Source organism: Trichomycterus rosablanca, chromosome 14 (assembly GCF_030014385.1).
Source record: "Trichomycterus rosablanca isolate fTriRos1 chromosome 14, fTriRos1.hap1, whole genome shotgun sequence".
In the NCBI taxonomy this organism is placed as follows: Eukaryota; Metazoa; Chordata; class Actinopteri; order Siluriformes; family Trichomycteridae; genus Trichomycterus; species Trichomycterus rosablanca.
In genome coordinates this window covers 18,488,246-18,510,781 of record NC_086001.1, presented here as the reverse complement: position 1 = coordinate 18,510,781, position 22,536 = coordinate 18,488,246, and the positions used below count along the sequence as shown (strand labels likewise).

The 22,536-nt window shown below is 41.0% G+C and overlaps 3 non-coding genes across 3 annotated transcripts; all 3 read left to right on the top strand.

Annotated features, from left to right (window-relative positions):
• The first annotated feature begins 1,539 nt into the window (after window positions 1-1,539).
• trnak-cuu (transfer RNA lysine (anticodon CUU)) lies at window positions 1,540-1,612 on the top strand. The gene has a single exon. It is a non-coding gene; the product is annotated as a tRNA-Lys (tRNA).
• A 5,872-nt stretch (window positions 1,613-7,484) lies between these two features.
• Window positions 7,485-7,556, top strand: trnat-cgu (transfer RNA threonine (anticodon CGU)). Its single transcript has one exon. It is a non-coding gene; the product is annotated as a tRNA-Thr (tRNA).
• A 14,530-nt stretch (window positions 7,557-22,086) lies between these two features.
• Window positions 22,087-22,160, top strand: trnai-aau (transfer RNA isoleucine (anticodon AAU)). Its single transcript has one exon. It is a non-coding gene; the product is annotated as a tRNA-Ile (tRNA).
• The last annotated feature ends 376 nt before the right edge of the window (window positions 22,161-22,536 follow it).

The following is a 22,536-nucleotide window of genomic DNA, read 5'->3' as shown; positions in this document are numbered from 1 at the left end:
AAAAGTAAAGTCAATTTTTAATGCTGATTTGGCTTAATAGTGTTGGTCAGTCTGTATCATATTGTTGAAAGAAACTTATTTTTCCATGTATTCACACTGGCATGTTCTGGGGTTCAACTGAGTGTCATCATTACACACAAGTTGGCAGCCAAATGATAAAGTATTGCAAAGGAATATCTTTGAAATTCTTTCTCATAATGTTAAGGTTGCTATATATTTTTTTATTTGTCAGGGAAAAAAGAAAGAAAAAAAAGCTTATCATTAGTATGCGGGTCTTCTTGATGTAATTCTACATGGCACTCACTGTCTGTATAGGTAAATAAATGAGTGACCACATAAAAAAAGGTATTAGTTTCTGTGAGACCCCTGTGTGAGCAATGGTCTCAGTCTGGCCACCCCCATGGAAATTGTCTGACTTCGCCATTACATTATGTTACATTATTTTTACTGGAAAGACAAAATACAGAAAAGTGTGTGTAATTCTTACATACTTCCTACGTTTTTTTACGATGTGTTAACTTACATTAATTCTAAATAAAACCTGAACATTATTTTTTTGCAATACTGTTTTCTCTAAATAAATAAAATATTTTTCAGTGTTTTGCCAAAAATATTGTTATCACATAGCACATGCGCAAGTACAGCACAGCGCTTGTGGGGTGTAGACCACGATTACTTGTGTTAGTTTTGTCGACCAAGCAGATCACCATTCAGGAAGGTATATCAGTGCCAAAATACGAGCCAGTTTGTTCAGTAAAACTTTATAAGCCAACAGCAGCGAGTAAACTTAAGTCACCTTAGATTACATGTTAACTTCTATCTATTTATCCAGCTTAAATACCATAAACACTACGTACAAAACGTGGAGCTATTCTTACTACAGTAAAACACACTGAACTGACTTTTAAAGTGAAGTTCAAAATGTTGTACAGAGATCGTTCCCATCTAGTGGTGCTAGATAAATTACAGCTTGTTGCTTGGGTACAGATTTGTGACATTATTATTGAATTGTTGTTGTTGTGTTTGTTGTTATTTTTTGAAACTGTAAAGTTTTTATTTATTTATTTTAGTTTCAATACAACGTGACACCGGCAAGATTAAGAAAGCAAAAATAAAGTGTCCCAAGTGTTTTTGTAACGTGTTGTAGACCTGCAATGGCGACTGTTTTTGGTATACAGGAAAGAAAAGGCAAAATGCAGGTGAAAATGTGTTATTTGGCAACCAGCACTGTGTAAATATTGGACAGAACACATGATGGGTTATTTTAACTTGTTGGGTTGTGCAGTTTAACCATTGTGCTGGATTAAATAAATGTAAGAAAATACAGCATTAAAGCATAATCTCAATAAAATAGGCTACAATTTAACACTATAATACAATACAGCGACAGTAAGTCTGTGTCTGTTTCTGGTACTTATTCTGAATTGTGTTTGTTTGTAAACTGAATTAGTTCTTAATCTGGTCGTGATGTTATTGAATTAAACCTACATCTCTCTGATGGTCTGATCCATGAGCTGTCTGTTCTGACATGCTGCTTAAGCCTGGCTAGCTCAGTCGGTAGAGCATGAGACTCTTAATCTCAGGGTCGTGGGTTCGAGCCCCACGTTGGGCGAGTATCTTCATTTAACATCTACTGAAACCAAAAGGACGTTCTTCCACTTTGGACAGCTGGTCTCCGGTGACTTATCAGGTGGGTGTTTGTGCTTGTAGGACTGTTGTTTACTGGATGTTTTTCAGTTACTTATTTCCACTATTCTGTGGAGCTACACATTGTTGTTGTTTCTCATATCCGTTTCATCAACATGCAGGTTGTGAGCGGTGGTCTGTAAGAGGCTCTTTAGCCTTGCTAAGATACCGGACCGGCATCCTCGTTTTTGTGGTCTCTTCCTACGCTGTCATCTTCGCCTTCCGTTGGGTGTGGTCTCAAGTTCATCTCAGCTGTAGGAGAGGAGACTTAATGAGTGAATTCAGTTTAAATATTAATTTTAAAAAACTTACCCATGATTTACCAGGTCGTTTGTTACAGTTTCCTTTCCAGTCGTACCTCCACAAAAACCAAAACACTCAATCTGTAAAAGAAAGACACGTGCATGAATGTGATGAGGTTCTAAGATCTCTGAATATAATCCTGATCATCCCTAATGAACCCAAATGTAATTCATACAGCACATTCACTGCACTATACTGCACACCGAGCATACTGACACTCACTGTTACCCTTATACTGCACCTCTATCTGTTACTGCACCACAGTCAGTATACATACTGTAACCAAACGTATTCAGACACTTTACATCACACACACACACACTCACACATTTTCTAATGTTGTGCTCACTAATAAAAGTCAAGAAGTTTTAAGTAAAAAAAAAATCATTTAGGGGTTTTCTCTGCTCTTAAACATAGTAGAGGGCCACTTAAGAACACACCAGGATTAAGTACATACATGGTATGGGGGTGTGTCAGTACCAGGGTGTGTCATGGTGTGGGGGTGTGTCAGTACCAGGGTGTGTCATGGTGTGGGGGTGTGTCAGTACCAGGGTGTGTCATGGTATGGGGGTGTGTCATGGTATGGGGTGTGTCAGTACCAGGGTGTGTCATGGTGACACATGGTGGAGACAGGGCGACACACCCGGTCCTGGCTGCCCAGGGAGGAGAGGTTGTGCCAGCACTGCACTCTCAGTACAGTAGAGACGGAGCTGCACTTCCTCACCCGGTGTACCAAGTACCACCACGTCCGCTCCCAATTCTTCCCTAAATTTAATAACATCATCCCCAACTTTACCTCCCTCCCAGACCCCGACAAACTGCCCCACCTACTGGGGGAGCACAGAGAGAGCTGCACACTAGCAGCACTCTATACACACACCTGCCACCAGGTGAGGGACAGTGGGTGACCATGTCTCATACACACACACACACACACACACACGCACAAACTGATTGTTTTTCTACCTCATTAATGTAAATATTATACTTTTTATTGTTATTATTTTGCACTGTTTTTATTAATAAAAACGAGCATCGACGAGCACATAGGGCATGTCCGACGAGTTCTCCAGCTCTTGCTCGACAACCATTTGTTTGTCAAGCTGGAGAAGTCTGTCTTTCACTCCCCCACAGTCTCGTTCTTGGGGTTTGTGGTTTCCAAGGGCACCCTGCGCATGGACACGGCTAAAGTATCTGCGGTGGAGAAGTGGCCAACTCCGAGTTCTTTATGCCAACTGCAAAGGTTTTTAAGCTTTGCTAACTTTTTTCGGCGTTTTATTAAGAACTTCAGTTCTGTCGCTGCTCCGTTAACGGCCCTTACAGGGAAGGGCTCTTTCAAGTGGTCGGTGCAGGCCCAACAAGCCTTCGATAGACTGAAATCTCTCTTGACCACTGCACCTGTTTTGCAGTTGCCAGACCCAGAGGAACCCTTCGTTGTCGAAGTGGATGCCTCTGAGGTCGGGGTCGGGGCGGTTCTGTCCCAGAGAGTGGGGCCAGGGAAGAAGCTGCATCCGTGTGCCTTCTTCTCGCACCGCCTGACTCCAGCCGAGCGGAATTACCCGGTTGGAGACAGGGAACTCTTGGCCATTAAATTGGCATTAGAGGAGTGGCGACACTGGCTCGAGGGGGCCAAACATCCTTTTCTTGTCTGGACGGATCACAAAAATCTGTCGTTCATCCAGCAAGTAAAGAGGATGAACTCTTGTAAGGCCCGGTGGTCCCTATTTTTCGGAAGGTTCCACTTCACACTGTCGTACAGACCGGGATCCAAAAACGTTAAGCCGGATGCCCTGTCTAGGCCGGAGACCGGACCTGATCCCGTGATCCCCTCGACCCAGATAGCTGCCCCAGTCACCTGGGGCATTTCTAAGGTCATTCGGGATGCCCAAAGGGCCGAACCCGACCCCGTTGGGGGACCTCCTGACAGACTGTACGTACCTTCATCCGTACGGCATCAGGTCTTTGAGTGGGCTCATGCTTCCCCGTTTGCGGCGCACCCAGGCGTGACTAAGTCCCTGGTTTTGTTGCGCCGAAGATTTTGGTGGCCGGGGATGGAGAATGAGGTACGCGACTTTGTCCGTGCCTGCTCTGTGTGTGCTCTGAACAAGAGCCCCAGAGAACGCCCGAGGGGCCTTCTTCATCCGTTGCCAATACCTGCTAGACCGTGGTCCCACATCTTCCTGGACTTTGTGACAGGCTTGCCAAAGTCCAGAGGGTTCACGGCGGTATTGGTAATTGTCGACCGGTTTACCAAGTCTTGCCTCTTTATTCCGCTGCCCAAGCTACCATCCGCCATGGGTACTGCGCAAATCATCCTGCAACATGTGGTGAGAGTGCATGGGGTCCCAACAGACATTGTGTCTGACCATGGCCCGCAGTTTGTGAGCCAGTGCTGGCGGGCCTTTTGCCAACTTATTGGCGCCAAAGCCAGCTTATCCTCCGGGTATCACCCGGAGTCGAACGGGCAGTCGGAGAGGCTCATCTAGGATCTGAGCAAGATGCTCAGGTGCCTGACAGCAGGGAATCCGACCACGTGGTCGGATAAACTGATGTGGGCAGAGTTTGCTCACAACACCCTGCATCATTCGGCGATTGGCATGTCACCGTTTGAAGCTCAGTTCGGGTATCCTCCGCCGCTCTTTCCTGAGCAGGAGCAACAGGTAGCGGTCCCGTCTGTACAGCTTCATGTCCGGAACCGAGCTGCAGGTCTTGGGACCTCAGGAGCTGCCCCTAGAGGAGGGGGTTCTATAACGAAGCTGGTGAACGTGCCCCGGGTTCCCAGCGAAACAGGTCTTACAGAGCTCAGAAAACAAAGCCTTAAGTAGTGGGTCTCTAATTAGTGCTGATCACCCGCAGCTGTGGGGCTGCCTATTTAAGCCAGCTCCACGCAGCAGCGGGTGTCGCGCCTTTTGTTTGTTTTCGCTCTCTGGTGGCAGCTCGTCCACGCTCATTTTGTAGCCTTAGGTGGTATCCCCTGGTGGCATAAGGCCATCCGGGTGTGTAGACCGTAAGGTCGAGGTAGTCAGTGTTCCTTTCTCCTCTCTTAGAAATAGCGTGGTGCGACGCCGTGCAGTCCTCGTACTGCTGTTTGTTTCACTCGATTAGCATTTAGCATTAGCGGTTGCATGCACGCCGTGATACGGCGCTGGTTCAGTGCTCCGCTATATTGCACTTATTGAATCTAGTTATTGGATTCCACAACCGCTGGGTGGCGACTCCGTAAGGCACTCTTGTCGTCTGCCAGCAACCCCGGTTCGAATCCGCATGTTTGAGCTCGCCTAACTGAACATTCTTCTTTTCCTCTTTTTCAGATCGGTGTGCTTCAGCTACTGCGACCGTAAGCTGATCGCTGGCTGATCGATACCTACGCTAGCCGACCGCTGCGCTGGGGCTAGACGTCACCTGAGGTTTTTTCTCCCGCACCTGCTCACCGTAGCGCTTTCAGCGCTAACGCGCCTTTCGTTTACCCGCGCCAGATTGGCGTGGTGTTAACGCTCCTGGCTCTCGCCTTAAAGACCGGGGTTCGCGTCCGCTCTTTTACTTTTTTTCCTTTTTGTCATTTTTGGGTTCGCTGCCTCAGCAGCTTCCGTCGGAGGTTCCGATCGGTTTTTTGGTTTGCCTTTTTATTTTCTGTTTACTTTTCTGTTTGTTATTAATAAACAATTTATTATTTAAAATTTATCTCTGCGTGTGAGTCCTCCCTTCTTCCCACGTGACAATATATATATATAATTATCAATATTATATATACACAATATAATATTTATACACTCAATATTATATATATACAATGTGTTTGATCTGCAGGCGGTGGTTCATCATACAGAACAATCAGCTTCTATACAAGAAGAGGTTTAAGGTAGGTCACATGACTTTACATGATCTAAATCAGCTCTCTCCTGAAATACCCATAATGCACCGCAGTCTTACGCCCTTCATAATTCAGGCGCATCACAGCAGAGGTCGACTTCTGTGCCTTCTGTGTTTAAGTCTGCGACGATTTCACCGGCGTTTATATCATCGACTGTATTAATAAGAAGGTTTTATGTTCTATTCCCCCAGCGTGACTTCACGGTGCTGACGGAAGACCTGCAGCGCTGTTCGGTCCAGAGCTGAGAGGACACTGGGCGACGCTTCTGCTTCCGGGTGGTCACGCCCACAAGGTAAGTCCAGAACTATAATCATCAGAGACAGACAGACAGACAGATGATCAATAGACAGACAGACAGGTAGATAGACAGACTATTTATCTATCTGTCTATCCATCTGTCTGTCTGAATGTCTGTCTATCTATCTGTTTATCTATCTACTCAATCTGTCTGTCTGTCTGCATCCTATATAATCTGTATCTATCACCGTGTGTGTACAGGAGCTGTAGGTTCCAGGCCGACTGTGAGGCAAGTAGACGGGCGTGGATCAGCGCCATTCAGAACCTGACTGAGAGAGAAGAAACAGTTGAGAGCGAGGTGAATTATCATCACCACTATACTCCGGGAGGGGAGGGGATCAGTTCTCGTCTCTGTAACACCAGTTTAATCCGTCTAAATCAGCAGGAATCAGACGGGTACGAGAATGATTCAGAATCAGGGTCACACCCACTTTAATGATTAAAGCTAGCATGGCTGAGAGTCAGGTGAGCATGTTCTGTGTATCAGGACTTTCTAACCTGAGTAATTTAATCACTGAAAGTAAGAATACCACCCTGTTCTTCTGCCATCTTTAATTCTGGCTTCATTTCACCTAATGAACGTGGCATGATCTTTATAAATGGTTACAATCAATTTTATCAATAAAATTTTGTCAATTTTGTCAATAAAAAGGGAACTGCTGTGTAATTTAGTGAATTCTTGCACTGCACATGGCAGAGGACTAAAAGAAATTAAGACCATGTAGAATAAAAGTATTAGTAAAGTATGAGGTTAAAAGCATCAGCTTTTATTTTTTCTCAAAAGAAAAATACATGAACCTCAGTCATCTCACACGAAGATCTGTTCTGCTTAACAACAGTAAAGCTCTCTATCGTTTCTGTGTGGCAGCTCCATAACTGAAGATCTGTCAGTGTAGAATCCGGTATGTGGGTATATGCCCTGCCCTTGTACACCGGCCGGTTAGCTCAGTTGGTTAGTGCGTGGTGCTAATAACGCCAAGGTCGCAGATTCGATCCCCGTATGGGCCACACCCACTTTTGGACTTAAACTAACAAACAAGTGAGGTCAATAGTACCTGCTAGTTAGAGAAGGCCAGAGAAGGCTGGCCAAAAGTGACCAAAGCCCTGGCCCTTTTGCCCAATTAGTTAGGTAAAGATTAAAACAGACAAGGGTGAAAGCAGGTTAAAAACTATGGTCAAGTGTGTTTCTAAAGCCGATGGCTTTAAGAACGGTCACTATCAAGCTGGCGTTCTGCTTGTTACTCTTGAACTTTGAGAATGTGCTCAGCTTCCAATTGTTACTTTTGCACAAGAATGTTTTTTCAACTTTCTGCCAGCTACCTGGAGAGGCGTGATGGCCAAGTGATAAGGCATTGGTCTCGTAAACCGAAGATCACGGGTTCAATCCCTGTTCGTGCCTTTAACATGCATGCTCTCATTTTAAAACATGACCAATATGCTCTAGTTCACATTCCCTCTAGGCTAATTTAAGAAACACAACTCATTTCCTATTTTCCCTTGCAGGTCTTATTTACCACATTAATGCTGTGCTTCCACACCAGCACATTTCCAAATTTGTTAAGGGCTACATCTATCAGTGGAAGCACATTTCTGTCTATCTTCTCCTGAACTAGGGTATTAATGCTGTAGCTCAGGAGAAAGAAGTGCTTCAGAAACCTCAGTGGCAGTATGCCAGACAGAACAGGCAATGAATAATACAACAAAAAACTTTGCCATTCTGAAGCCTTCCAGAACCTTCGTTCCATCAGTGACCTAGGCGGTCTGGATATTTCCAGTGGACTTTTGATGGAAAGAAGCCGCTGATCAATTCTTGGAATGTCACGGCCAATGTACCAGGGCATACTGTGATTTGCTGAATCAAACCAAAGATTGACAATATACCGTGTCACTCCCAGCAACACAGAATGCATATAATCAGGAACAAATGACCTGACAATGTCAAAATTAGGCATAAGACTCAACACAGAGGGACCTTTCACACCATTAACAACAGTCTGTGTTTGACTGGCAGTTAGTGCCTCCTCTATGTGGTTGCTGTTGTTCCTAATCTGCACCCAGGGCTGAAAAGGGTAACATCTCACATGCCCATCACCTTTTGGCACATACTCTCCAGGATGCTTGCACCAATCACACCCAAACTTTCCATTAAATTGTGTACAGTTCCGAAGAACAGGTCGTGCAACTGCATCAGCTGTGCACACCAAGGGGTGAAATTTTGAAGTAGTGATCACACCCTCACTATTTCTCCAAGTCAAACCCTCTTCACTTAGACTGGAACACTCATTTACAAAAGGCTCAGTTAATGCTCTTATGTTGGGCTTTTCAGAACCAAGCCACATACCAAGAAGGAAAATATGCTTTCTCATACTTTTTGCCTCTGTGACGGCACACTGAATTGGAGTCATGGACAGCAATGGAACACCATCTATGTTAAAAATCAAAGTGAAATCCTGTGGTGTTATTTTTCCATTGTTCAAGTGTTCTAAATAAAAATCAGAATTTGTGACATGAGTCACAACATCTCGTCTTGCCTTCTCTTCATCTCTGATAAATGTGACAGATGGGTTTTCCAAAAAAATCTGCAGTTGGTTTCGCAAGGGTGTGTATATGCAGAAGTTACCTTTGTCTAGGCACTCCTTTTGTGAGAATGGTCACTGACATTCTTTACATGTCCCAGTGTTTTCTGGCATTGCAAGACATGCAGCAGAAAACATATTTAAACTGTGATACTAGACCCTGCTTTTTCTCAAACAGGAATTTTGTTGATGGAAGAATTCCTGGTATCAAAAGGTCAATTAGTGTCAATAAATCCTGCAGAGCAGTTCCAGCCAACTTGTGTCGTAAAGTAAAAGCGGTGATAAGACAGACTGCCTGTGCCCTGGTCAAATTTGCTCCTTTAAAAATGGGCAAGAAATCCTACAAAGAAAAACATACAGCTGTTTTTAGAAGGGTATGAATATAATTTGTTTTGTGTTTAATTTTAAGATAAATACGGGTATATTCAAGGAATATGTATTTTGAGGTAGTAGTACTTATGAAATGGAGGACTATGAGAAGGTGGTGCATTACTAACCTGAGCAGCATCGTGACCACTTCGGCCTTCAAATGGTTCTGCAAGGTCTTCATCTGTATCAGATATCTATTATAAATGAATAAAAAATAAATAAAAACTTATTTAGTTACTAGCTAGCATAGCCTTGTAAAGCAGTGGTAATGGGTAGTTTGAAGCAGTACTTAGCTTTTTGAAGCTTCATTTAAAATCTCAATTTAAAATTCACACACACACTTAAATTAACTTATTTATTTTAAGTAAGCAATACTTAAACAACTTTATTAATTTTGAGTGTAAAATACTTTATTGTATTTATTGTGAGTGTGCAACACCTAAATCAACTTGTTTATTGTTACGTAAAGTGCAAGCAATACAACTGAGAACACTCATTGTTGGTTGATGTAGCTATATTAAATTTATTTTTAAATGAATGAATGAATAAAACATTACAGCAATAATGATTATCAAGCAAGCCAAGCTCAGGATTATCTTCACCCACTGACAGATGCTAAAATATTATCTCTCACCGTACCCTGCAAAGAAACATATGTTCATTTACCATTAATAGTCATCAAACCAGAAGTATATAGGTATATGGGTAAAAGACGAATAGGGTGTTCCAAGTACCAAAAAAATAAAATGGTTAAATTGTATAATTTTTTCATTTAATATTGTGCACAAATGTGTCACCTATGTAAATATTTATTTTTTTTCTCAGCATTTTGCTTATTTGATAGTTTTAATGTTGTTGACACACAACAAGGGCACAAAAATGTCATTCAGTGCAACGACTAATTTATGACAAAATACACACATAAGGAACAATCTTAGCCATTTCAAATTTATAAGTTTAGTATATCTCTTACAAAAGATTTAAAACCTCAGAAGAAACTGTACTTACTCTGTTTTGAATTTTATGTGCATTGTTTGCATTGTTTATTTGTATACAAGATGTTTTTGCTACACATTCTATTCTATTTGAAACCCAATCAAACTCTGTTTTCTATAAAGCAGGCCTGGATTCTCTTGCATTCACATAAAAAATATATATAATAATTACTTGTTACAGTTATTTTAAGCAAATGTTTTTGTTGCACTGTATGACGATTTTATGCTGCACTGAATGACACTCCAAATTATCCTGTTACATCAGAATATTCATGACTTAATTTGTTTTTAAGTTCTTTATTGATTAAAGTAGCAGTAGTAGAATGAAAATATGCCACACACTGGCAAGTATGTGTTATGATATTACTACATCATGAAAAAAGTAAGGCAATCAAAAACATAAACTTTATTCTGAAATAAAACAAAAAACTTGCATAAAAACTGATGTAACATGAGATCATTTAAAGTCCTGTCATAGCATGAAAAAATGGTTGCTGTTAAAGCATTTTAATATATTCATAAAGCATTTTAATATAAAAACATAGCTAATGAAGCCATCATAACAACTTGTAAGGTACCAGAACAGTGTGAAAGTGTGGAATTTGTGTCATAACATGTGAAAAAGTTGCAGTTAATCTAAATTCATTCAGCAGTGAAAACCATTTGAAGTCACATTTTATTTTGTATTTTATTTTGTAGCAGCTAACTTGCACCTCATCTCCTACCCCCAACGAATGGCAGGTCATCGTACTTGACAATAACAAAATCTCAGGGACCGCTTCATCATACTTCATCAAAAACATAATTATTAATATTCATTGTAATTACTGCTCTTATTAAGAAAGCCTAGAATGGAAAAAGTGGTTTCAATATTTAAAAATAATTTTAAAACATTATAAAGTCAGTATAACAATGTCATTGTCAATTTAGTGCAACAGCGAAATTCTGTTGCACTGAATGACTGTTGTTGTACTGAATGACAGAAATTTTACTTTAGCACATGTTGTTGTACAGAATGACACTCAGTTTTGTTCTTTAATGTACTGTGTCAATAAAAAGACATTTTTATCAAATAATGTTAAAATGCACTGACCTCGTGTGTGTGCTGAAGGGTCCCCAGGAGTCTTTTGTTGTTATAATTGGTCACATGACTGCAGTAGCTTGATTGCATATTAAAATAAGGCTTTTTATTAACGTTGTACTGAATGACAACTGAAGATTGGGAAAATGGGGACTGAAAGTGTCCTGAATATTATTAATATTAAAAAACATCTGATTGAATATTATTTAATATGTCACACATGACATTTGTACAATTATGCCAAAGCAGTAAATTTTAAGTTTTACTTAAGAATAATTAGTTTTTTCTTAATGTTTTATTACTTAAAGAGGTAGGGGGACCGTTGCACTGAATGACATTTTGGGGGTTTCAAGGGTTATTTTTTCAAAAATCATACATTTTCTGTAAAAATTACTTTAAGTTTCAGTAAACATGTACAAATGGAGTAGATTGAAGGTACAGTGTATCACAAAAGTGAGTACACCCCTCACATTTCTGCAGATATTTAAGTATATCTTTTCATGGGACAACACTGACAAAATGACACTTTGACACAATGAAAAGTAGTCTGTGTGCAGCTTATATAACAGTGTAAATTTATTCTTCCCTCAAAATAACTCAATATACAGCCATTAATGTCTAAACCACCGGCAACAAAAGTGAGTACACCCCTAAGAGACTACACCCCTAAATGTCCAAATTGAGCACTGCTTGTCATTTTCCCTCCAAAATGTCATGTGATTTGTTAGTGTTACTAGGTCTCAAATGTGCATACGCAGCAGGTGTGTTCAATTTAGTAGTACAGCTCTCACACTCTCTCATACTGGTCACTGAAAGTTCCAACATGGCACCTCATGGCAAAGAACTCTCTGAGGATCTTAAAAGACGAATTGTTGCGCTACATGAAGATGGCCAAGGCTACAAGAAGATTGCCAACACCCTGAAACTGAGCTGCAGCACAGTGGCCAAGATCATCCAGCGTTTTAAAAGAGCAGGGTCCACTCAGAACAGACCTCGCGTTGGTCGTCCAAAGAAGCTGAGTGCACGTGCTCAGCGTCACATCCAACTGCTGTCTTTGAAAGATAGGCGCAGGAGTGCTGTCAGCATTGCTGCAGAGATTGAAAAGGTGGGGGGTCAGCCTGTCAGTGCTCAGACCATACGCCGCACACTACATCAAATTGGTCTGCATGGCTGTTACCCCAGAAGGAAGCCTCTTCTGAAGTCTCTACACAAGAAAGCCCGCAAACAGTTTGCTGAAGACATGTCAACAAAGGACATGGATTACTGGAACCATGTCCAATGGTCTGATGAGACCAAGATTAATTTGTTTGGTTCAGATGGTCTCAAGCATGTGTGGCGGCAATCAGGTGAGGAGTACAAAGATAAGTGTGTCATGCCTACAGTCAAGCATGGTGGTGGGAATGCCATGGTCTGGGGCTGCATGAGTGCAGCAGGTGTTGGGGAGTTACATTTCATTGAGGGACACATGAACTCCAATAAGTACTGTGAAATACTGAAGCAGAGCATGATCCCCTCCCTCCGGAAAATGGGTCGCAGGGCAGTGTTCCAGCATGATAATGACCCCAAACACACCTCTAAGACGACCACTGCTTTATTGAAGAGGCTGAGGGTAAAGGTGATGGACTGGCCAAGCATGTCTCCAGACCTAAACCCAATAGAACATCTTTGGGGCATCCTCAAGCGGAAGGTGGAGGAGTGCAAAGTCTCGAATATCCGCCAGCTCCGTGATGTCGTCATGGAGGAGTGGAAAAGCATTCCAGTGGCAACCTGTGAAGCTCTGGTAAACTCCATGCACAGGAGAGTTAAGGCAGTTCTGGGAAATAATGGTGGCCACACAAAATATTGACACTTCAGGAACTTTCACTAAGGGGTGTACTCACTTTTGTTGTCGGTGGTTTAGACATTAATGGCTGTATATTGAGTTATTTTGAGGGAAGAATAAATTTACACTGTTATATAAGCTGCACACAGACTACTTTTCATTGTGTCAAAGTGTCATTTTGTCAGTGTTGTCCCATGAAAAGATATACTTAAAAATCTGCAGAAATGTGAGGGGTGTACTCACTTTTGTGATACACTGTATATCCACTTATATTAATATAATTGTATATTATTTATCAAGTGGGGACACTAAAAAGTTACGTCTCGTCTTTGACCCATATAAGTATATAGTATACATAACCTATAAAACAAGCCATGCTGTTCGGGTTGCCAAATCCACTCAGATTCATTTATTTTTCTCTTTGATTTTACGCTGCATCAGCGCACAAACTTTGATCGCTCGCCACATGTTGATGTGCTTTTTTGGACGTGGTATCATTAAACCCCTCGTCACTTCTCACGTGTGTTTTTGTGAAAAAAAACGTAGTTTGGGAGACTGCGATTCCAGTCAGTGATAGATGGTGTAGTGTGAAACCCAGATCAGAAAGTCGTGTAGTGTGAACTTGGCATTAACCATCCAATCAGAGGACTTAAAACGCCAACATAATTGAGCGCCTGGACATAGCCAGGCGCTTAGCAACCCCTTTAGCAACGCCAACTCAAAATCTGATTGGATACTGTATCAATTTCATTGCCGTTTATTGGAGGCGCCCGTGCTACTGATTTTAAAGCCTTAAGGCAGATTTCTTTGACCCTGGCAACACATGACGACTGAAATATGATTGGATAATAGCTCTAGTATAAATATACACGCAACCAATAGAAAATCTATGAAAGAAAGAAAACAGACTATTTGGAATTAATTTATAAATATTCATGGAAACATATATTAAAACATAAGTCAGTGATTCTGACAGTGTTTAGGCCAGCAGATAAGGCCAATATATGTCGTTTCTAATAAAAGTACCTGGGTGCTAAACATAATCATTCACCGTGATGTAACTGTACGCTAACTTTCTTCACAATTAGAAAGCACATAAACCTGACGCTGACTACACAACGGTGCAACAGTTTACGATAAAATAATAATAACATTTACTTACCAAATCAGTGTTTCACAAGTATCACGGTAATCCCGACAATTATATAAGCGACGTGCAGTTCCCCCGCAATTTATCCAGAAATTCCCACTGCCGTATAGTGACAGATGTACGAAGTGCGCAGGTTGAATACAGAAACTTTTTTTTAAATTGAATTTAAATTAAGAATATTGAGTAAGAAAACTTTTTCAACCACAAATTACAGATAACTTATTTAAAACGAGTGTTAATAACAAGTTGATAAACTGAGTCATTATATCTAATTAAATGAAGTGTTAAGACTTACAGTGTGTAACTAAACAGAACAATTTCAAGCTTACCTTTTCACGTTCAGGATCTATAAACTCTGTGACCAGCTCATGTGGTCTCCCATCCATTGCATGCCGGTCGTCTTCTTCAACATTTTCAATATCTTCCTCGTGCATGAAAATGGGACTGTGCGAGCCAAATTCTTTTTCCTCATGCGAAACCGCAATGTCGCGGTCATCACTTGCCGCAACTTCAGCAGAGTTCCTTGCATCCATGGGCGAAATAGAATGACTATCGGTATATCTTCGTTTTGTAGTGCGTGGAATAGGCACATTATCATTCAGATAGACTTTATAGCGCCTTGTATTACGCGTATTCATTGCACACCCCTCTTCTTCAAACACCATCATTTAATATGCAATCTTCCTTAATCTTTACCTACGGTCTCCTCAGATTTTTGTTTGCACCTGGTCCGCGCATGCGCGCTTGACTTGAGACCGTTAACTCAATCCATCGTCTCTGCCTCCACACAGATTTTACCTCAGTTTTTGCACGCGAAATACAAATTGAGTGTTACAGTCTTCAGTTATTTTATCCTCCGACATGGGTTTGCCAAAGTATGCTCTAGTGTATTTTTTTGAAGATGATATTCCTGCCACCAGTGTAATTGAGTCCCAATTAATTGAAGGACACAAAAACCTTACCACAGATGATCTCGTTGACGGTCAGACGGTTGTGGTAAACTGGAAGGTGAGGATTGGGAAAAAGACGTTCGTTAGGCGGTGCCCTGCTAAGCCTTTGAAGTTCGATGGTAAGTCATGAACTTTTATAATAATGCACAGGAATGCCAATAATATCCCTGAAATTTTATTTATAATGAGTGACCATTTCAGAAAGTTAAAAATAACCCAGGTCTTAGCATATTTTTACATGTTTTAGCTTTTATTTTACTTGTTTTAGCACATTTGTTTACATGTTTTAGCATTTTTTACATGTTTTACATGTTTTCAATTGTATGTCAGTGTTTTAACATTATACTAGTGTTATTGTCAGTGTATAAGTGTCAAAAACAACCCCATTATTTTATATTAGCCTAAAATAATTTCCGTATGTGAAAAAATACTCAACGTCTCTCCCAGAACCAACTGATGTCCTGTTTCAAGGCACCACTGTAATTAGTTTACCGTGCTGTTATAGTTCTGAACTGCACTGAATTAAACATATCACTTTAAATGTTTTTCCCCAGATGATAAAGCAAATTTAATAGTGGCAGAAGAAGCATATTTCCTTGGACAGGAAATTGAGGATGGAAAGAGGCTAAGGAAGAAGCCAAAGCGATTTTATGATGATAAAGACGTAAGTCTGAAAATGCTGTATGAATTTAAATTGAAATGGAGGTATTTAAGTGAGGACCAGTCATATAGATTGATGTATATAAATATATTTGCAAAGCATTCATCAAGTGCTACTGCTCAGCTGGAGGTTTATGTTATAAATTAAGATAATATAAAGATACCTGACAGATGTCTAGAATTTAGTCTATGTGTAAATCACTAAAGTTTAGCACTTTTCTAATAAAAGCTGTGGTGCAGTGTGAACATATTACAGTTCATGGATTTAAACTGACCTGCCAACATGTACATGTACGGGCACGCATTTTGACCTCCTAGTGCGTTTGTACGATTCCATGTTCTAAAGTACGCATGTCGTTTGATCTCGTATTTCGCCAGTTTCAGTCAAGTTGTTACCAGGTTGTCAAGTTGATTACGCCGCTGAGCCACAGAAATCTGCGCGTGATTGGAGTGCTTTTGGCCAATCAGAGCGCTTCATTTTCACCCAACCGCCCCGCCCCGCCTCGCGCTTCAGTCAGACACCGTATTAACGTTGAGACCCGCCACTGAAGTATGAAGTATGAATGGGATTTCTCGCAACGCGAATCATGAAGTCCGTTCAGGGATAAAGTCCCGCCCTTCAACAAAAAGAGCCAATCAGCTTGCTGCTTGTGCCTAGAACACCCCCCCCCCCCCCCCCCCCCCCCCCCCCGTGGAGTTGTGCACAGCGTAGTAGCCATAACAACCCGAAAAATTATTGAGAAAGACGCTACAACGATTTATGAGGTTTTATCAATAATATAAAAATATGTTGTTGTTAATATTAAGACATTGAGTTAGTCCAATATTAACCTGACGGTGTTGTTAAATCAGTGGAGGTTCTAGACCAGGGGTCCTCAAACTTTTTAACCAAAGGGCCAGATTACTGTTCTTCAGTGTTCCGCAGGTAAAATTGTAAAAACACCTGTTGCTTGCGCAGCCATCTTAGGGTAGAAAATCGGTATAAATTATTATTATTGTTGTTTTACATATAAATATGCACGGAGGAAAAGAAACACGCCTACACCATCAGTTTTCCTTGAACCGGAACTGTCAAAACAGAAGTTATGCTTTATTTTCTTATCTGTCAGCATGTCAAAATAAAAGCACTTACAAGTAGTGTACTCATCAAATGAGAGCATATATTAACAAAACTCTAACACCCCCACTTGATCTCATGTAATACAGAACGTAACTTGTACCTCACTCATTTCACCAATTCACATACCAAAAATAAAACTCTTGAATTTCTGCATTTTCAACTTCGTCACAGGTTTGGTCATGATATCTGCAACCATTTCCTTTAGTAGCTGTGTGAGGTACAAACTCTCTTGAGTAGTGGCTGCAAGAGCCATGTATTCTGCTTCACAAGTAGACAAAGCAACTGTGGGCTGTTTCTTTGATTTCCAAGAAAACAAAGGTCCTTCACTGGTTAGACTAAAACAATACCCAGTCGTGCTTCGTCTGTCATCTAAGTCAGACGCCCAGTCCGCATCACTGTATGCCTCAAGTTTTAAATCCCTTTCACTGTTCTTGAAGCACAGCTCATAATCAATTGTTCCCTTTAGGTAACGTAACACATGTTTGGCTGCAATTAAATGTTCTGCATGCGGTTCTGATAGATGCTGTGATAGTCTGCTAACAACCCAACTCAAATCAGGTCTCGTGCAAGTCATCACGTAAATCAAACTTCCCACTATCTCACGATAAAGTGTGTTATCAATTGGATCAGAGTTTGAGTCTAGTTCCCATTTTTGCTCACATGGGGTCGCTCTTGGCTTACTATCCGACATACTGAACCTCTCCAGTATTTTAGTAATGTATCCCTTTTGATTCATCTTTACAATCCCCTGGCTCTGATCAAAATCTATGCCTAGGAAATGTCTAAGCTTCCCAAGATCTTTCATCTTAAATTTCGCTGTCAGCTGTTCTTTTACTTCACTGAGTAGATGCTTGTCACTGGCAGCAATTATAAGATCGTCAACCCAAAGTATTAACATTACTCTCTCAACCTGAGTTTGTTTACTGTAAACACAGTGATCAACAGGGTTCTGCACAAATCCAATTTTAATTAGATGATCGTGTAGCATTTTATTCCAATTCCTACCAGATTGCTTAAGTCCATATAACGACTTATTCAACTTACAGACAAGTCTTTCTGCTGTGTGTGATTTCATCTCAAAACCCTCTGGCTGTTCCATATAAACCTCGCAGTCTGTAGGAGCTAGTAAATAGGCCGTTTTAACATCCATTTGGTGTAGAGTGAGATCATATTGTGCTGACATTTGCATCAGGATGCGTATTGATGTGATGTCTGCGGTTGGGGAAAATGTCTCCTTGTAGTCTACTCCCATTATTTGGTTGTAACCCTTAGCTACAAATCTTGCTTTGTATGTTTCTGAGCCTTCAGCTTCATTTTTAATGGAATAAACCCATCTTCCCCCCACTGCACGTTTACCTTCTGGTAAAGGGGTCAGTGTGTATGTGTTGTTCTCGATGAGAGAGTTCATCTCATCTTTCATAGCATTAATCCATAAATCTGCTTTTTCTGAACTCACTGCCTCTCTGTAACTCTGAGGAATGTTACAGACTCTGTAACAGTAATCAATATTCGCTAGTGTTTGATCTGTATCGTGCACATAGTCAGCCAAATATTGGGGTGGCTTCCTATTTCTCCTAGGGTAACGTAAACCGTGGTCATGCCCTTCCTGAGTGCCTTCTTGAGTATCCCCCACGGCTTCATCAGCTTCAACTGGAAGCTTACTATCATCTTGAGCATTTTGGACGGACGGCACATATTTCCTACTAGGAAAATGACCTTCAGCTACCGGCAGGCCAATTTGGGTCTGTTGCACTGCAACATCTTTTGTCAAAAATTTCACTAGCCTGTGTTTAAGGATTTTCCCAGTTGCTGGAAAATAGACAAGATAAGCAGGGCTGTACCTGTCATACCCAACAAAAATTCCTTTTTCACATTTCGAGTCTAACTTTTTCCTGTCATGCTTGTAAGCGTAACATGTCGAACCAAACTTTCTCATCTTGGAAAGATCAGGCTTTCTCCCAGTCAGTGTATGGTATGGTGTTTGTTTTAGGCGGCTATTAAAACACCTGTTGCGGATTACTGCAGCAGTCAATACTGCATACGTCCAGAACTCTTTTGGCAGATTACTTTCTATGAGTAAACATCTAGCCATCTCAAAAAGTGTCCGCCAATTCCGCTCTGCTGTGCCATTTTGATGTGGCGAATATGGTGCAGAAGTCTCATGTTTTATGCCCTTTTTTCTAAGAAGTGTCTGGAAATCACTTCCTGTAAATTCTGTGCCATTATCTGATCTAAGGCACTTTACCGTCCCATACAATGCTGTGTCAGCTAAAAACTGTTCAGTGGCCTTGACAGTATCACTTTTGGCTTTTAGGAAATACACAAACACTGAGCTTGAGTAGTCATCTGTGAATGATATGGCATACTTAAACCCTTCTCTTGCCACAGGATCTATGGGACCTGCTAGATCAGTGTGGATCATCTCAAATACTGCTTTAGCTCGCACATCAGGTTCCCTATTCCTACTTTGAGTAAATTTTCCCTGAGTACAGACTTCACAATTCACTTTAGACATTTCAACCTTACCCTTGATCCTCATTCCCTCTACTATATTTTGCAACCTGGAAACATCATCATAGTTGCAATGACCAAGAATCTCATGCCAGGTTTGAATGTCGTAGCACCCATTGCAACTGTCCCCATCTTCCTCCTCAACGATGTTCAAATAGTACAGTCTGTTGTATTCCTTTATGTCGAATTTTGTACCATTCTTGTGGATAAGTTCATCACATTCTTGGCGAAAACTTACTGAAGCTCCATTAGCTGTTGCAGCTTTAACTGAAAAAATGTCCTGAGGATATGAAGGAATGTACAGTGCTTTCGCTAATGTCGCATTTACAAAGTGTCCGTCACGATCTATCAAGCACACCTCTGCATCGCCCCTTTTTAGTGCTATGCCGCTAGTTTTCTTACCGTCTGCTAACTCAACGGTATGACTTTCAGATTGGAATGCATCGTCGAAGTTCTTAAATTTTCTGATGTCAGTAATTATGTGTGAAGTTGCACCTGTATCAACCATAAGGCCTTTCTGTTTGAGTCCACATTCCTGAAAATCACTGGACTTGAAAACAAACGTGTGCTCTTCTGCGTCGGTCGCCTTTTTCACATCGTCCTTCTTTTTGCGTCGGCACGATGTCTCCCTGTGGGTTCCACTTCTACAGTAGTTGCACCACTTAGTTTGTGCACGGCGGCTCCCGCTTGTACACGTTCTGGCCATGTGCCCTTTTTGTCCACAGTTGTAGCATGTTATATCTGTGTCTGTATTTTTGTCTTTGCTTTTTCTTAGTGATGGTACATAGTTAATTTTCATCACATTATCATCACTGAAGTTACTTTGATATTTCTCAGTATCTTCAAAGCTCCTTATTTTCGTCTTAAATTCTGCAAAGGTTATATTGTCATTACTCTGAGTAATATGTATGACGAATGGTTTATATGACTCTGGTAAACCTTTCATAACCATGGCAATCAACAGTCCATCACTGAGTGTTTCACCTGCATTTCTTAATGCAGTAATGGCGGTCTCCACCCGAATAATGTAGCCAGTTACAGTTTCAGTCGCTGATTTTTGGAGAGATGTCAGCTCTGTGTACAGGCTGATTATGCGGGGTTTCCCTCTTCCCGCGTAATAGTCTCTCAGTATTCCAAGCGCTTTTCTCCCGTCATCTGCTTCTTCTCTCATAACTAATGAGAGGCTCTTATCATCTAAGAATTGAATCAGTTCAGCATATGCTTCTTCATTTTTAGCTCTGTCTTCATTTGCATTACCTTCTGCATCGGGCGGGTTCAGTATCGTCTCTTTGAGTCCCTGTAAACGCAGATGTCCTAGAAACTTTGTCTCCCACAGTTTGTAATTATTTTCATCTCCGTCAAAACACAACTTGCTCCATCGATTTCCTATGTCCCTCCTGGGCCCATAACCTGTTGCTTGCGCAGCCATCTTAGGGTAGAAAATCGGTATAAATTATTATTATTGTTGTTTTACATATAAATATGCACGGAGGAAAAGAAACACGCCTACACCATCAGTTTTCCTTGAACCGGAACTGTCAAAACAGAAGTTATGCTTTATTTTCTTATCTGTCAGCATGTCAAAATAAAAGCACTTACAAGTAGTGTACTCATCAAATGAGAGCATATATTAACAAAACTCTAACAGTAGTCCCACAAAATAGTGGAAATAAGTAACTGAAAACATCCAGTAAACAACAGTCCTACGAGCACAAATATCCACCTGATAAGTCACTGGAGACCGGCTGTACAAAGTGAAAGAACGTCCTTTTGGTTTCAGTAGATGTTAAATGAAGATACTCGAACCAACGTGGGGCTCAAACGGAGATTAAGAGTCTCATGCTCTATCGACTGAGCTAGCCGGGCTTAAGCAGCATGTCAGAACTTCACTAACATCACGACCAGATTAAGAACTAATTCACAGTTTACAAATAAACAAAATTCTAAATAAGCAACAAAAACAGACACAGACACAATTACTGAACCCTTTCCATTATGCTTCACACCTCAGTGTATATTATCTGGAAACAGATGCTCTTCATATAGAAATATGCTTTACATTTGCTGGATGGTAATAACTCCTAGTGAAGTCTTAATGAACAATTAAAACATCAATTCAGGTTTTTAGTTCAATTAACTAAAATATCAAAAATATTAACAGTAGCTTAACTTCCTAAAACCCAGAATCTACACGTACAAATCCTACATTCATTCCACAAAGTTCACAAACTACATGATTTAATGAGTGAAAACTTGTTTGGAGCCCCTCTGGTGTGCAGGCTGGTACTGTGTATCAGCACTACTTACTGTGTGCAGGACCTGAGTCGTGTCTGCTCCAGTCGCTGGTTGGTGGCATTAAGCTCAGTCAAGTACTTAAAGAAATATATAGTTTAGATAGTTCACACATATAAGAACCCACAAAACCTCTTTGATGTGTATTATTAAAGTCAGTTTCAGATACACACGTACAGAGTAGTTAAAACCAGCTGTTGTGGTGTAAGTGCTGTAGGTTGTGATGTAGTATTTCTGTTATTCCTCAGTGAAATTGATTCAAGTCAGGATTTCTTGTTGTGAAGTTTTGCTTTGATCTTGACTGTAAGTGTGCAGAATCTCTAATGGTTTTTGTGCTGCCATGCAGCTGCTTATGGAGTTAGTGTAGAATTATGTACAAAGATCTAAAGCGTCTACATTACCTGGCCGGTTAGCTCAGTTGGTTAGAGCGTGGTGCTAATAACGCCAAGGTCGCGGGTTCGATCCCCGTACGGGCCACACCCACTTTTGGACTTAAACTAACAAACAAGTGATCCTTCTCTAACTAGCAGGTCCCATTGATCTGGGCTTCAAACGTTGTCTCTGACAAGTGTGAGATCTTCTTAATGCCCCTCTCATTCAGGTCAGAAACATGCCATTATTTCAGTTTGCCAAACTTAATGACCCTTCTGTAAATGGTGTAATTTGCTCACTGCTGCTACTGGCTTGTTTTTCTTTTCTACAATGTAAGTTCATACCTTCAGGTTCATGTTATTTGAGATCTCTACATAGATTTCTTCCTCATGTGCAGAAAGACGCAGTTCAGTTTGAGAAGCTCACAGCGGGAGAGCTAGTGAGTCTGCGCGTTCAAATGAATCAAATGAGTCGATTCTTT